The following is a 13,193-nucleotide window of genomic DNA, read 5'->3' on the forward strand; positions in this document are numbered from 1 at the left end:
CCCATTTGACATCAGGGGGCGTAAAAGGGCCAGGGATGAATTGTGACAGCATGGGGCCCAATAGAAACAAGGAACCATTATGACACCATGGAGGCCAAGAATCAAATGATTCATTGTGACATCAAGTGGCCTAAAAGGGCATGGGATGCATTGCGACACCACAGAGGTTAAGAGAAACAAGGAACCATTGTGACCCAATGCAGGCTAACAATCTAATGATCCCTTGTGACACCAATGGGCCTAAAAGGGGCAGGGATGAATTGTGAAAGCACGGGGACCAATAGAAGCAAGGACCTATTATGCCACCATGGAGGCCAAGAATCAAATAATTCATTGTGACATCATGTGGCCTAAAAGGGCATGGGATGCATTGTGACAGCACAGGGGTTAAGAGAAGCAAGGAACCATTGTGACCCAATGCAGGCTAACAATCTAATGATCCCTTGTGACACCAATGGGCCTAAAAGGGCCAGGGATGAATTGTGAAAGCATGGGGCCCAAGTAAAACCTGGCACAATTATGCCACCGTGGAGGCCAAGAATCAATTGATTCATTGTGACATCAAGTGGCCTAAAAGGGCATGGGATGCATTGTGACACCACAGGGGTTAAGAGAAGCAAGGATCCATTGTGACCCAAAGCAGGCTAACAATCTAAGAATCCCTTTTGACACCAGGGGGCGCAAAAGGACAACGGATGAACTCTGATAGCATGGGGACCTATAGAAGCAAGGAACCATTATGACACCATGAAGGCCAAGAATCAAATGGTTCATTGTAAGACCAAGTGGCCTAAAAGGGCTTGGAATGCATTGTGACACCACAGAGGTTAAGAGAAGCAAGGAACCATTGTGACCCAATGCAGGCTAACCATCTTATGATCCCTTGTGACACCAATGGGCCTAAAGGGGCCAGGGATGGATTGTTACAGCACGGGGACCAATAGAAGCAAGGATCTATTATGCCGCCATGGAGGCCAAGAATCAAATGGTTCATTGTAAGACCAAGTGGCCTAAAAGGTCTTGGAATGCATTGTGACACCACAGAGGTTAAGAGAAGCAAGGAACCATTGTGACCCAATGGAGGTTAATAATCCCAGGATCCCTTGTGACACCAATGGGCCTAAAAGGGGCAGGGATGTATTGTGAAAGCATGGGTCCCAATTAAAACCTGGTACAATTACACCACCATGGAGGCCAAGAATCAAATGATTCATTGTGACATCAAGTGGCATAAAAGGGCATGGGATGCATTGTGACACCACAGGGGTTAAGAGAAGCAAGGATCCATTGTGACCCAAAGCAGGCTAACAATCTAAGAATCCCTTTTGACACCAGGGGGCGCAAAAGGACCACGGATGAACTCTGACAGCATGGGGACCTATAGAAGCAAGGAACCATTATGACACCATGAAGGCCAAGAATCAAATGGTTCATTGTAAGACCAAGTGGCCTAAAAGGGCTTGGAATGCATTGTGACACGACAGAGGTTAAGAGAAGCAAGGAACCATTGTGACCCAATGCAGGCTAACAATCTAATGATCCCTTGTGGCACCAGGGGGTATAAAAAGGGCCAGGGATGGATTGTTACAGCACGGGGAACAATAGAAGCAAGGATCTATTATGCCACCGTGGAGGCCAAGAATCAAATGATTCATTGTGACATCAAGTGGCCTAAATGGGCATGGGATGCATTGTGACACCACAGAGGTTAAGAGAAGCAAGGATCCATTGTGACCCAATGGAGGCTAATAATCCCAGGATCCCATTTGACACCAGGGGGCGTAAAAGGGCCAGGGATGAATTGTGACAGCATCGGGCCAAATAGAAACAAAGAACCATTATGACACCATGGAGGCCAAGAATCAAATGATTCATTGTGACATCAAGTGGCCTAAAAGGGCATGGGATGCATTGTGACACCACAGAGGTTAAGAGAAGCAAGGAACCATTGTGACCCAATGCAGGCTAACAATTTAATGATCCCTTGTGACACCAATGGGACTAAAAGGGGCAGCGATGAATTGTGAAAGCATGGGGCCCAAGTAAAACCTGGTACAATTATGCCACCATGGAGGCCAAAAATCAAATGATTCATTGTCACATCATGTGGCCTAAAAGGGCATGGGATGCATTGTGACACCACAGAGGTTAAGAGAAGCAAGGAACCATTGTGACCCAATGCAGGCTAACAATCTAATGATCCTTTGTGGCACCAGGGGGTATAAAAAGGGCCAGGGATGGATTATTACAGCACGGGGACCAATAGAAGCAAGGATCTATTATGCCACCGTGGAGGCCAAGAATCAAATGATTCATTGTGACATCAAGTGGCCTAAAAGGGCATGGGATGCATTGTGACAGCACAGGGGTTAAGAGAAGCAAGGATCCATTGTGACCCAATGGAGGCTAATAATCCCAGGATCCCATTTGACACCAGGGGGCGTAAAAGGGCCAGGGATGAATTGTGACAGCATGGGGCCCAATAGAAACAAGGAACCATTATGACACCATGGAGGCCAAGAATCAAATGATTCATTGTGACATCAAGTGGCCTAAAAGGGCATGGGATGCATTGTGACACCACAGAGGTTAAGAGAAACAAGGAACCATTGTGACCCAATGCAGGCTAACAATCTAATGATCCCTTGTGACACCAATGGGCCTAAAAGGGGCAGGGATGAATTGTGAAAGCATGGGGCCCAAGTAAAACCTGGTACAATTATGCCACCATGGAGGCCAAGAATCAAATGATTCATTGTGACATCAAGTGGCCTAAAAGGGCATGGGATGCATTGTGACAGCAGAGGGGTTAAGAGAAGCAAGGAACCATTGTGACCCAATGCAGGCTAACAATCTAAGAATCCCTTTTGACACCAGGGGACGCAAAAGGACAACGGATGAACTCTGACAGCATGGGGACCTATAGAAGCAAGGAACCATTATGACACCATGAAGGCCAAGAATCAAATGGTTCATTGTGACATCAAGTGGCCTAAAAGGGCATGGGATGCATTGTGACACCACAGAGGTTAAGAGAAACAAGGAACCATTGTGACCCAATGCAGGCTAACAATCTAATGATCCCTTGTGACACCAATGGGCCTAAAAGGGGCAGGGATGAATTGTGAAAGCATGGGGCCCAATAGAAACAAGGAACCATTATGACACCATGAAGGCCAAGAATCAAATTGTTCATTGTAAGACCAAGTGGCCGAAAAGGGCTTGGAATGCATTGTGACACGACAGAGGTTAAGAGAAGCAAGGAACCATTGTGACCCAATGGAGGTTAATAATCCCAGGATCCCATTTGACACCATGGGGCGTAAAAGGGCCAGGGATGAATTGTGACAGCATGGGGCCCAATAGAAACAAGGAACCATTATGACACCATGGAGGCCAAGAATCAAATGATTCATTGTGACATCAAGTGGCCTAAAAGGGCATGGGATGCATTGTGACACCACAGAGGTTAAGAGAAGCAAGGAACCATTGTGACCCAATGCAGGCTAACAATCTAAAGATCCCTTGTGACACCAATGGGCCTAAAAGGGCCAGGGATGAATTGTTACAGCACGGGGACCAATAGAAGCAAGGACCTATTATGCCACCATGGAGGCCACGAATCAAATAATTCATTGTGACATCATGTGGCCTAAAAGGGCATGGGATGCATTGTGACAGCACAGGGGTTAAGAGAAGCAAGGAACCATTGTGACCCAATGCAGGCTAACAATCTAATGATCCCTTGTGACACCAATGGGCCTAAAAGGGCCAGGGATGAATTGTGAAAGCATGGGGCCCAAGTAAAACCTGGCACAATTATGCCACCGTGGAGGCCAAGAATCAATTGATTCATTGTGACATCAAGTGGCCTAAAAGGGCATGGGATGCATTGTGACAGCACAGGGGTTAAGAGAAGCAAGGAACCATTGTGAACCAATGCAGGCTAACAATCTAAGAATCCCTTTTGACACCAGGGGGCGCAAAAGGACAACGGATGAACTCTGACAGCATGGGGACCTATAGAAGCAAGGAACCATTATGACACCATGAAGGCCAGGAATCAAATGGTTCATTGTAAGACCAAGTGGCCTAAAAGGGCTTGGAATGCATTGTGACACCACAGAGGTTAAGAGAAGCAAGGAACCATTGTGACCCAATGCAGGCTAACAATCTAATGATCCTTTGTGGCACCAGGGGGTATAAAAAGGGCCAGGGATGGATTGTTACAGCACGGGGACCAATAGAAGCAAGGATCTATTATGCCACCATGGACGCCAAGAATCAAATAATTCATTGTGACATCATGTGGCCTAAAAGGGCATGGGATGCATTGTGACAGCACAGGGGTTAAGAGAAGCAAGGATCCATTGTGACCCAATGGAGGCTAATAATCCAAGGATCCCATTTGACACCAGGGGGCGTAAAAGGGCCAGGGATGAATTGTGACAGCATGGGGCCCAATAGAAACAAGGAACCATTATGACACCATGGAGGCCAAGAATCAAATGATTCATTGTGATATCAAGTGGCCTAAAAGGCCATGGGATGCATTGTGACACCACAGAGGTTAAGAGAAGCAAGGAACCATTGTGACCCAATGCAGGCTAACAATCTAATGATCCCTTGTGACACCAATGGGCCTAAAAGGGCCAGGGATGAATTGTTACAGCACGGGGACCAATAGAAGCAAGGATCTATTATGCCACCATGGAGGCCAAGAATCAAATAATTCATTGTGACATCATGTGGCCTAAAAGGGCATGGGATGCATTGTGACACCACAGAGGTTAAGAGAAGAAAGGAACCATTGTGACCCAATGCAGGCTAACAATCTAATGATCCCTTGTGACACCAATGGGCCTAAAAGGGCCAGGGATGAATTGTGAAAGCATGGGGCCCAAGTAAAACCTGGTACAATTATGCCACCATGGAGGCCAAGAATCAATTTATTCTTTGTGACATCAAGTGGCCTAAAAGGGCATGGGATGCATTGTGACAGCACAGGGGTTAAGAGAAGCAAGGAACCATTGTGACCCAATGCAGGCTAACAATCTAAGAATCCCTTTTGACACCAGGGGGCGCAAAAGGACAACGGATGAACTCTGACAGCATGGGGACCTATAGAAGCAAGGAACCATTATGACACCATGAAGGCCAAGAATCAAATGGTTCATTGTAAGACCAAGTGGCCTAAAAGGGCTTGGAATGCATTGTGACACGACAGAGGTTAAGAGAAGCAAGGAACCATTGTGACCCAATGCAGGCTAACAATCTAATGATCCCTTGTGACACCAATCGGCCTAAAAGGTCCTGTGATGGATTGTTACAGCACGGGGAACAATAGAAGCAAGGATCTATTATGCCACCGTGGAGGCCAAGAATCAAATGATTCATTGTGACATCAAGTGGCCTAAATGGGCATGGGATGCATTGTGACACCACAGAGGTTAAGAGAAGCAAGGATCCATTGTGACCCAATGGAGGCTAATAATCCCAGGATCCCATTTGACACCAGGGGGCGTAAAAGGGCCAGGGATGAATTGTGACAGCATCGGGCCCAATAGAAACAAGGAACCATTATGACACCATGGAGGCCAAGAATCAAATGATTCATTGTGACATCAAGTGGCCTAAAAGGGCATGGGATGCATTGTGACACCACAGAGGTTAAGAGAAGCAAGGAACCATTGTGACCCAATGCAGGCTAACAATTTAATGATCCCTTGTGACACCAATGGGACTAAAAGGGGCAGCGATGAATTGTGAAAGCATGGGGCCCAAGTAAAACCTGGTACAATTATGCCACCATGGAGGCCAAAAATCAAATGATTCATTGTGACATCATGTGGCCTAAAAGGGCATGGGATGCATTGTGACACCACAGAGGTTAAGAGAAGCAAGGAACCATTGTGACCCAATGCAGGCTAACAATCTAATGATCCTTTGTGGCACCAGGGGGTATAAAAAGGGCCAGGGATAGATTATTACAGCACGGGGACCAATAGAAGCAAGGATTTTTATGCCACCGTGGAGGCCAAGAATCAAATGATTCATTGTGACATCAAGTGGCCTAAAAGGGCATGGGATGCATTGTGACAGCACAGGGGTTAAGAGAAGCAAGGATCCATTGTGACCCAATGGAGGCTAATAATCCCAGGATCCCATTTGACACCAGGGGGCGTAAAAGGGCCAGGGATGAATTGTGACAGCATGGGGCCCAATAGAAACAAGGAACCATTATGACACCATGGAGGCCAAGAATCAAATGATTCATTGTGACATCCAGTGGCCTAAAAGGGCATGGGATGCATTGTGACACCACAGAGGTTAAGAGAAACAAGGAACCATTGTGACCCAATGCAGGCTAACAATCTAATGATCCCTTGTGACACCAATGGGCCTAAAAGGGCCAGGGATGAATTGTTACAGCACGGGGACCAATAGAAGCAAGGATCTATTATGCCACCATGGAGGCCAAGAATCAAATAATTCATTGTGACATCATGTGGCCTAAAAGGGCATGGGATGCATTGTGACAGCACAGGGGTGAGGAGAAGCAAGGAACCATTGTGACCCAATGCAGGCTAACAATCTAATAATCCCTTGTGACACCAATGGGCCTAAAAGGGCCAGGGATGAATTGTGAAAGCATGGGGACCGAGTAAAACCTGGTACAATTATGCCACCATGGAGGCCAAGAATCAAATGATTCATTGTGACATCAAGTGGCCTAAAAGGGCATGGGATGCATTGTGACAGCACAGGGGTTAAGAGAAGCAAGGAACCATTGTGACCCAATGCAGGCTAACAATCTAAGAATCCCTTTTGACACCAGGGGGCGCAAAAGGACAACGGATGAACTCTGACAGCATGGGGACCTATAGAAGCAAGGAACCATTATGACACCATGAAGGCCAAGAATCAAATGGTTCATTGTGACATCAAGTGGCCTAAAAGGGCATGGGATGCATTGTGACACCACAGAGGTTAAAAGAAACAAGGAACCTTTGTGACCCAATGCAGGCTAACAATCTAATGATCCCTTGTGACACCAATGGGCCTAAAAGTGGCAGGGATGAATTGTGAAAGCATGGGGCCCAATAGAAACAAGGAACCATTATGACACCATGGAGGCCAAGAATCAAATGATTCATTGTGACATCAAGTGGCCTAAAAGGGCATGGGATGCATTGTGACACCACAGAGGTTAAGAGAAGCAAGGAACCATTGTGACCCAATGCAGGCTAACAATCTAATGATCCCTTTTGACACCAATGGGCCTAAAAGGGGCAGGGATATATTGTGAAAGCATGGGGCCCAATTAAAACCTGGTACAATTACACCACCATGGAGGCCAAGAATCAAATGACTCATTGTGACATCAAGTGGCCTAAAAGGGCATGGGATGCATTGTGACAGCACAGGGGTTAAGAGAAGCAAGGAACCATTGTGACCCAATGCAGGCTAACAATCTAATGATCACTTTTGTCACCAATGGGCCTAAAAGGGCCAGGGATGAATTGTGAAACCATGGGGCCCAATAGAAACAAGGAACCATTATGACACCGTGGAGGCCAAGAATCAAATGATTCATTGTGACATCAAGTGGCCTAAAAGGGCATGGGATGCATTGTGACAGCACAGGGGTTAAGAGAAGCAAGGAACCATTGTGACCCAATGCAGGCTAACAATCTATGAATCCCTTTTGACACCAGGGGGCGCAAAAGGACCACGGATGGACTCTGACAGCATGGGGACCTATTGAAGCAAGGAACCATTATGACACCATGAAGGCCAAGAATCAAATGGTTCATTGTAAGACCAAGTGGCCTAAAAGGGCTTGGAATGCATTGTGACACCACAGAGGTTAAGAGAAGCAAGGAACCACTGTGACCCAATGGAGGTTAATAATCCCAGGATCCCATTTGACACCAGGGGGCATAAAAGGGCCAGGGATGAATTGTGACAGCATGGGGCCCAATAGAAACAAGGAACCATTATGACACCATGGAGGCCAAGAATCAAATGATTCATTGTGACATCAAGGGGCCTAAAAGGGCATAGGATGCATTGTGACACCACAGAGGTTAAGAGAAGCAAGGAACCATTGTGACCCAATGCAGGCTAACAATCTAAAGATCCCTTGTGACACCAATGGGCCTAAAAGGGCCAGGGATGAATTGTTACAGCACGGGGACCAATAGGAGCAAGGATCTATTATGCCACCGTGGAGGCCAAGAATCAATTGATTCATTGTGACATCAAGTGGCCTAAAAGGGCATGGGATGCATTGTGACAGCACAGGGGTTAAGAGAAGCAAGGAACCATTGTGACCCAATGCAGGCTAACAATCTAATGATCCCTTGTGACACCAATGGGCCTAAAAGGGCCAGGGATGAATTGTGAAAGCATGGGGCCCAAGTAAAACCTGGCACAATTATGCCACCGTGGAGGCCAAGAATCAATTGATTCATTGTGACATCAAGTGGCCTAAAAGGGCATGGGATGCATTGTGACAGCACAGGGGTTAAGAGAAGCAAGGAACCATTGTGAACCAATGCAGGCTAACAATCTAAGAATCCCTTTTGACACCAGGGGGCGCAAAAGGACAACGGATGAACTCTGACAGCATGGGGACCTATAGAAGCAAGGAACCATTATGACACCATGAAGGCCAAGAATCAAATGGTTCATTGTAAGACCAAGTGGCCTAAAAGGGCTTGGAATGCATTGTGACACGACAGAGGTTAAGAGAAGCAAGGAACCATTGTGACCCAATGCAGGCTAACAATCTAATGATCCTTTGTGGCACCAGGGGGTATAAAAAGGGCCAGGGATGGATTGTTACAGCACGGGGACCAATAGAAGCAAGGATCTATTATGCCACCGTGGAGGCCAAGAATCAAATGATTCATTGTGACATCAAGTGGCCTAAAAGGGCATGGGATGCATTGTGACACCACAGGGGTTAAGAGAAGCAAGGAACCATTGTGACCCAATGCAGGCTAACAATCTAAGAATCCCTTTTGACACCAGGGGGCGCAAAATGACAACGGATGAACTCTGACAGCATGGGGACCTATAGAAGCAAGGAACCATTATGACACCATGAAGGCCAAGAATCAAATGGTTCATTGTAAGACCAAGTGGCCTAAAAGGGCTTGGAATGCATTGTGACACCACAGAGGTTAAGAGAAGCAAGGAACCATTGTGACCCAATGCAGGCTAACCATCTTATGATCCCTTGTGACACCAATGGGCCTAAAGGGGCCAGGGATGGATTGTTACAGCACGGGGACCAATAGAAGCAAGGATCTATTATGCCGCCATGGAGGCCAAGAATCAAATGGTTCATTGTAAGACCAAGTGGCCTAAAAGGTCTTGGAATGCATTGTGACACCACAGAGGTTAAGAGAAGCAAGGAACCATTGTGACCCAATGGAGGTTAATAATCCCAGGATCCCTTGTGACACCAATGGGCCTAAAAGGGGCAGGGATGTATTGTGAAAGCATGGGTCCCAATTAAAACCTGGTACAATTACACCACCATGGAGGCCAAGAATCAAATGATTCATTGTGACATCAAGTGGCATAAAAGGGCATGGGATGCATTGTGACACCACAGGGGTTAAGAGAAGCAAGGATCCATTGTGACCCAAAGCAGGCTAACAATCTAAGAATCCCTTTTGACACCAGGGGGCGCAAAAGGACCACGGATGAACTCTGACAGCATGGGGACCTATAGAAGCAAGGAACCATTATGACACCATGAAGGCCAAGAATCAAATGGTTCATTGTAAGACCAAGTGGCCTAAAAGGGCTTGGAATGCATTGTGACACGACAGAGGTTAAGAGAAGCAAGGAACCATTGTGACCCAATGCAGGCTAACAATCTAATGACCCCTTGTGGCACCAGGGGGTATAAAAAGGGCCAGGGATGGATTGTTACAGCACGGGGAACAATAGAAGCAAGGATCTATTATGCCACCGTGGAGGCCAAGAATCAAATGATTCATTGTGACATCAAGTGGCCTAAATGGGCATGGGATGCATTGTGACACCACAGAGGTTAAGAGAAGCAAGGATCCATTGTGACCCAATGCAGGCTAACAATCTAATGATCCCATTTGACACCAGGGGGCGTTAAAGGGCCAGGGATGAATTGTGACAGCATCGGGCCCAATAGAAACAAGGAACCATTATGACACCATGGAGGCCAAGAATCAAATGATTCATTGTGACATCAAGTGGCCTAAAAGGGCATGGGATGCATTGTGACACCACAGAGGTTAAGAGAAGCAAGGAACCATTGTGACCCAATGCAGGCTAACAATTTAATGATCCCTTGTGACACCAATGGGACTAAAAGGGGCAGCGATGAATTGTGAAAGCATGGGGCCCAAGTAAAACCTGGTACAATTATGCCACCATGGAGGCCAAAAATCAAATGATTCATTGTCACATCATGTGGCCTAAAAGGGCATGGGATGCATTGTGACACCACAGAGGTTAAGAGAAGCAAGGAACCATTGTGACCCAATGCAGGCTAACAATCTAATGATCCTTTGTGGCACCAGGGGGTATAAAAAGGGCCAGGGATAGATTATTACAGCACGGGGACCAATAGAAGCAAGGATTTTTATGCCACCGTGGAGGCCAAGAATCAAATGATTCATTGTGACATCAAGTGGCCTAAAAGGGCATGGGATGCATTGTGACAGCACAGGGGTTAAGAGAAGCAAGGATCCATTGTGACCCAATGGAGGCTAATAATCCCAGGATCCCATTTGACACCAGGGGGCGTAAAAGGGCCAGGGATGAATTGTGACAGCATGGGGCCCAATAGAAACAAGGAACCATTATGACACCATGGAGGCCAAGAATCAAATGATTCATTGTGACATCAAGTGGCCTAAAAGGGCATGGGATGCATTGTGACACCACAGAGGTTAAGAGAAACAAGGAACCATTGTGACCCAATGCAGGCTAACAATCTAATGATCCCTTGTGACACCAATGGGCCTAAAAGGGCCAGGGATGAATTGTTACAGCACGGGGACCAATAGAAGCAAGGATCTATTATGCCACCATGGAGGCCAAGAATCAAATGATTCATTGTGACATCATGTGGCCTAAAAGGGCATGGGATGCATTGTGACAGCACAGGGGTGAGGAGAAGCAAGGAACCATTGTGACCCAATGCAGGCTAACAATCTAATAATCCCTTGTGACACCAATGGGCCTAAAAGGGCCAGGGATGAATTGTGAAAGCATGGGGACCGAGTAAAACCTGGTACAATTATGCCACCATGGAGGCCAAGAATCAAATGATTCATTGTGACATCAAGTGGCCTAAAAGGGCATGGGATGCATTGTGACAGCACAGGGGTTAAGAGAAGCAAGGAACCATTGTGACCCAATGCAGGCTAACAATCTAAGAATCCCTTTTGACACCAGGGGGCGCAAAAGGACAACGGATGAACTCTGACAGCATGGGGACCTATAGAAGCAAGGAACCATTATGACACCATGAAGGCCAAGAATCAAATGGTTCATTGTGACATCAAGTGGCCTAAAAGGGCATGGGATGCATTGTGACACCACAGAGGTTAAGAGAAACAAGGAACCATTGTGACCCAATGCAGGCTAACAATCTAATGATCCCTTGTGACACCAATGGGCCTAAAAGTGGCAGGGATGAATTGTGAAAGCATGGGGCCCAATAGAAACAAGGAACCATTATGACACCATGGAGGCCAAGAATCAAATGATTCATTGTGACATCAAGTGGCCTAAAAGGGCATGGGATGCATTGTGACACCACAGAGGTTAAGAGAAGCAAGGAACCATTGTGACCCAATGCAGGCTAACAATCTAATGATCCCTTTTGACACCAATGGGCCTAAAAGGGGCAGGGATATATTGTGAAAGCATGGGGCCCAATTAAAACCTGGTACAATTACACCACCATGGAGGCCAAGAATCAAATGACTCATTGTGACATCAAGTGGCCTAAAAGGGCATGGGATGCATTGTGACAGCACAGGGGTTAAGAGAAGCAAGGAACCATTGTGACCCAATGCAGGCTAACAATCTAATGATCCCTTTTGTCACCAATGGGCCTAAAAGGGCCAGGGATGAATTGTGAAACCATGGGGCCCAAGTAAAACCTGGCACAATTATGCCACCGTGGAGGCCAAAAATCAAATGATTCATTGTGACATCAAGTGGCCTAAAAGGGCATGGGATGCATTGTGACAGCACAGGGGTTAAGAGAAGCAAGGAACCATTGTGAACCAATGCAGGCTAACAATCTAAGAATCCCTTTTGACACCAGGGGGCGCAAAAGGACAACGGATGAACTCTGACAGCATGGGGACCTATAGAAGCAAGGAACCATTATGACACCATGAAGGCCAAGAATCAAATGGTTCATTGTAAGACCAAGTGGCCTAAAAGGGCTTGGAATGCATTGTGACACCACAGAGGTTAAGAGAAGCAAGGAACCATTGTGACCCAATGCAGGCTAACAATCTAATGATCCTTTGTGGCACCAGGGGGTATAAAAAGGGCCAGGGATGGATTGTTACAGCACGGGGACCAATAGAAGCAAGGATCTATTATGCCACCATGGACGCCAAGAATCAAATAATTCATTGTGACATCATGTGGCCTAAAAGGGCATGGGATGCATTGTGACAGCACAGGGGTTAAGAGAAGCAAGGATCCATTGTGACCCAATGGAGGCTAATAATCCCATTATCCCATTTGACACCATGGGGCGTAAAAGGGCCAGGGATGAATTGTGACAGCATGGGGCCCAATAGAAACAAGGAACCATTATGACACCATGGAGGCCAAGAATCAAATGATTCATTGTGACATCAAGTGGCCTAAAAGGGCATGGGATGCATTGTGACAGCACAGGGGTTAAGAGAAGCAAGGAACCATTGTGACCCAATGCAGGCTAACAATCTATGAATCCCTTTTGACACCAGGGGGCGCAAAAGGACCACGGATGGACTCTGACAGCATGGGGACCTATTGAAGCAAGGAACCATTATGACACCATGAAGGCCAAGAATCAAATGGTTCATTGTAAGACCAAGTGGCCTAAAAGGGCTTGGAATGCATTGTGACACCACAGAGGTTAAGAGAAGCAAGGAACCACTGTGACCCAATGGAGGTTA

Source organism: Cinclus cinclus, chromosome 16, assembly GCF_963662255.1.
Source record: "Cinclus cinclus chromosome 16, bCinCin1.1, whole genome shotgun sequence".
Lineage (NCBI taxonomy): Eukaryota > Metazoa > Chordata > Aves > Passeriformes > Cinclidae > Cinclus > Cinclus cinclus.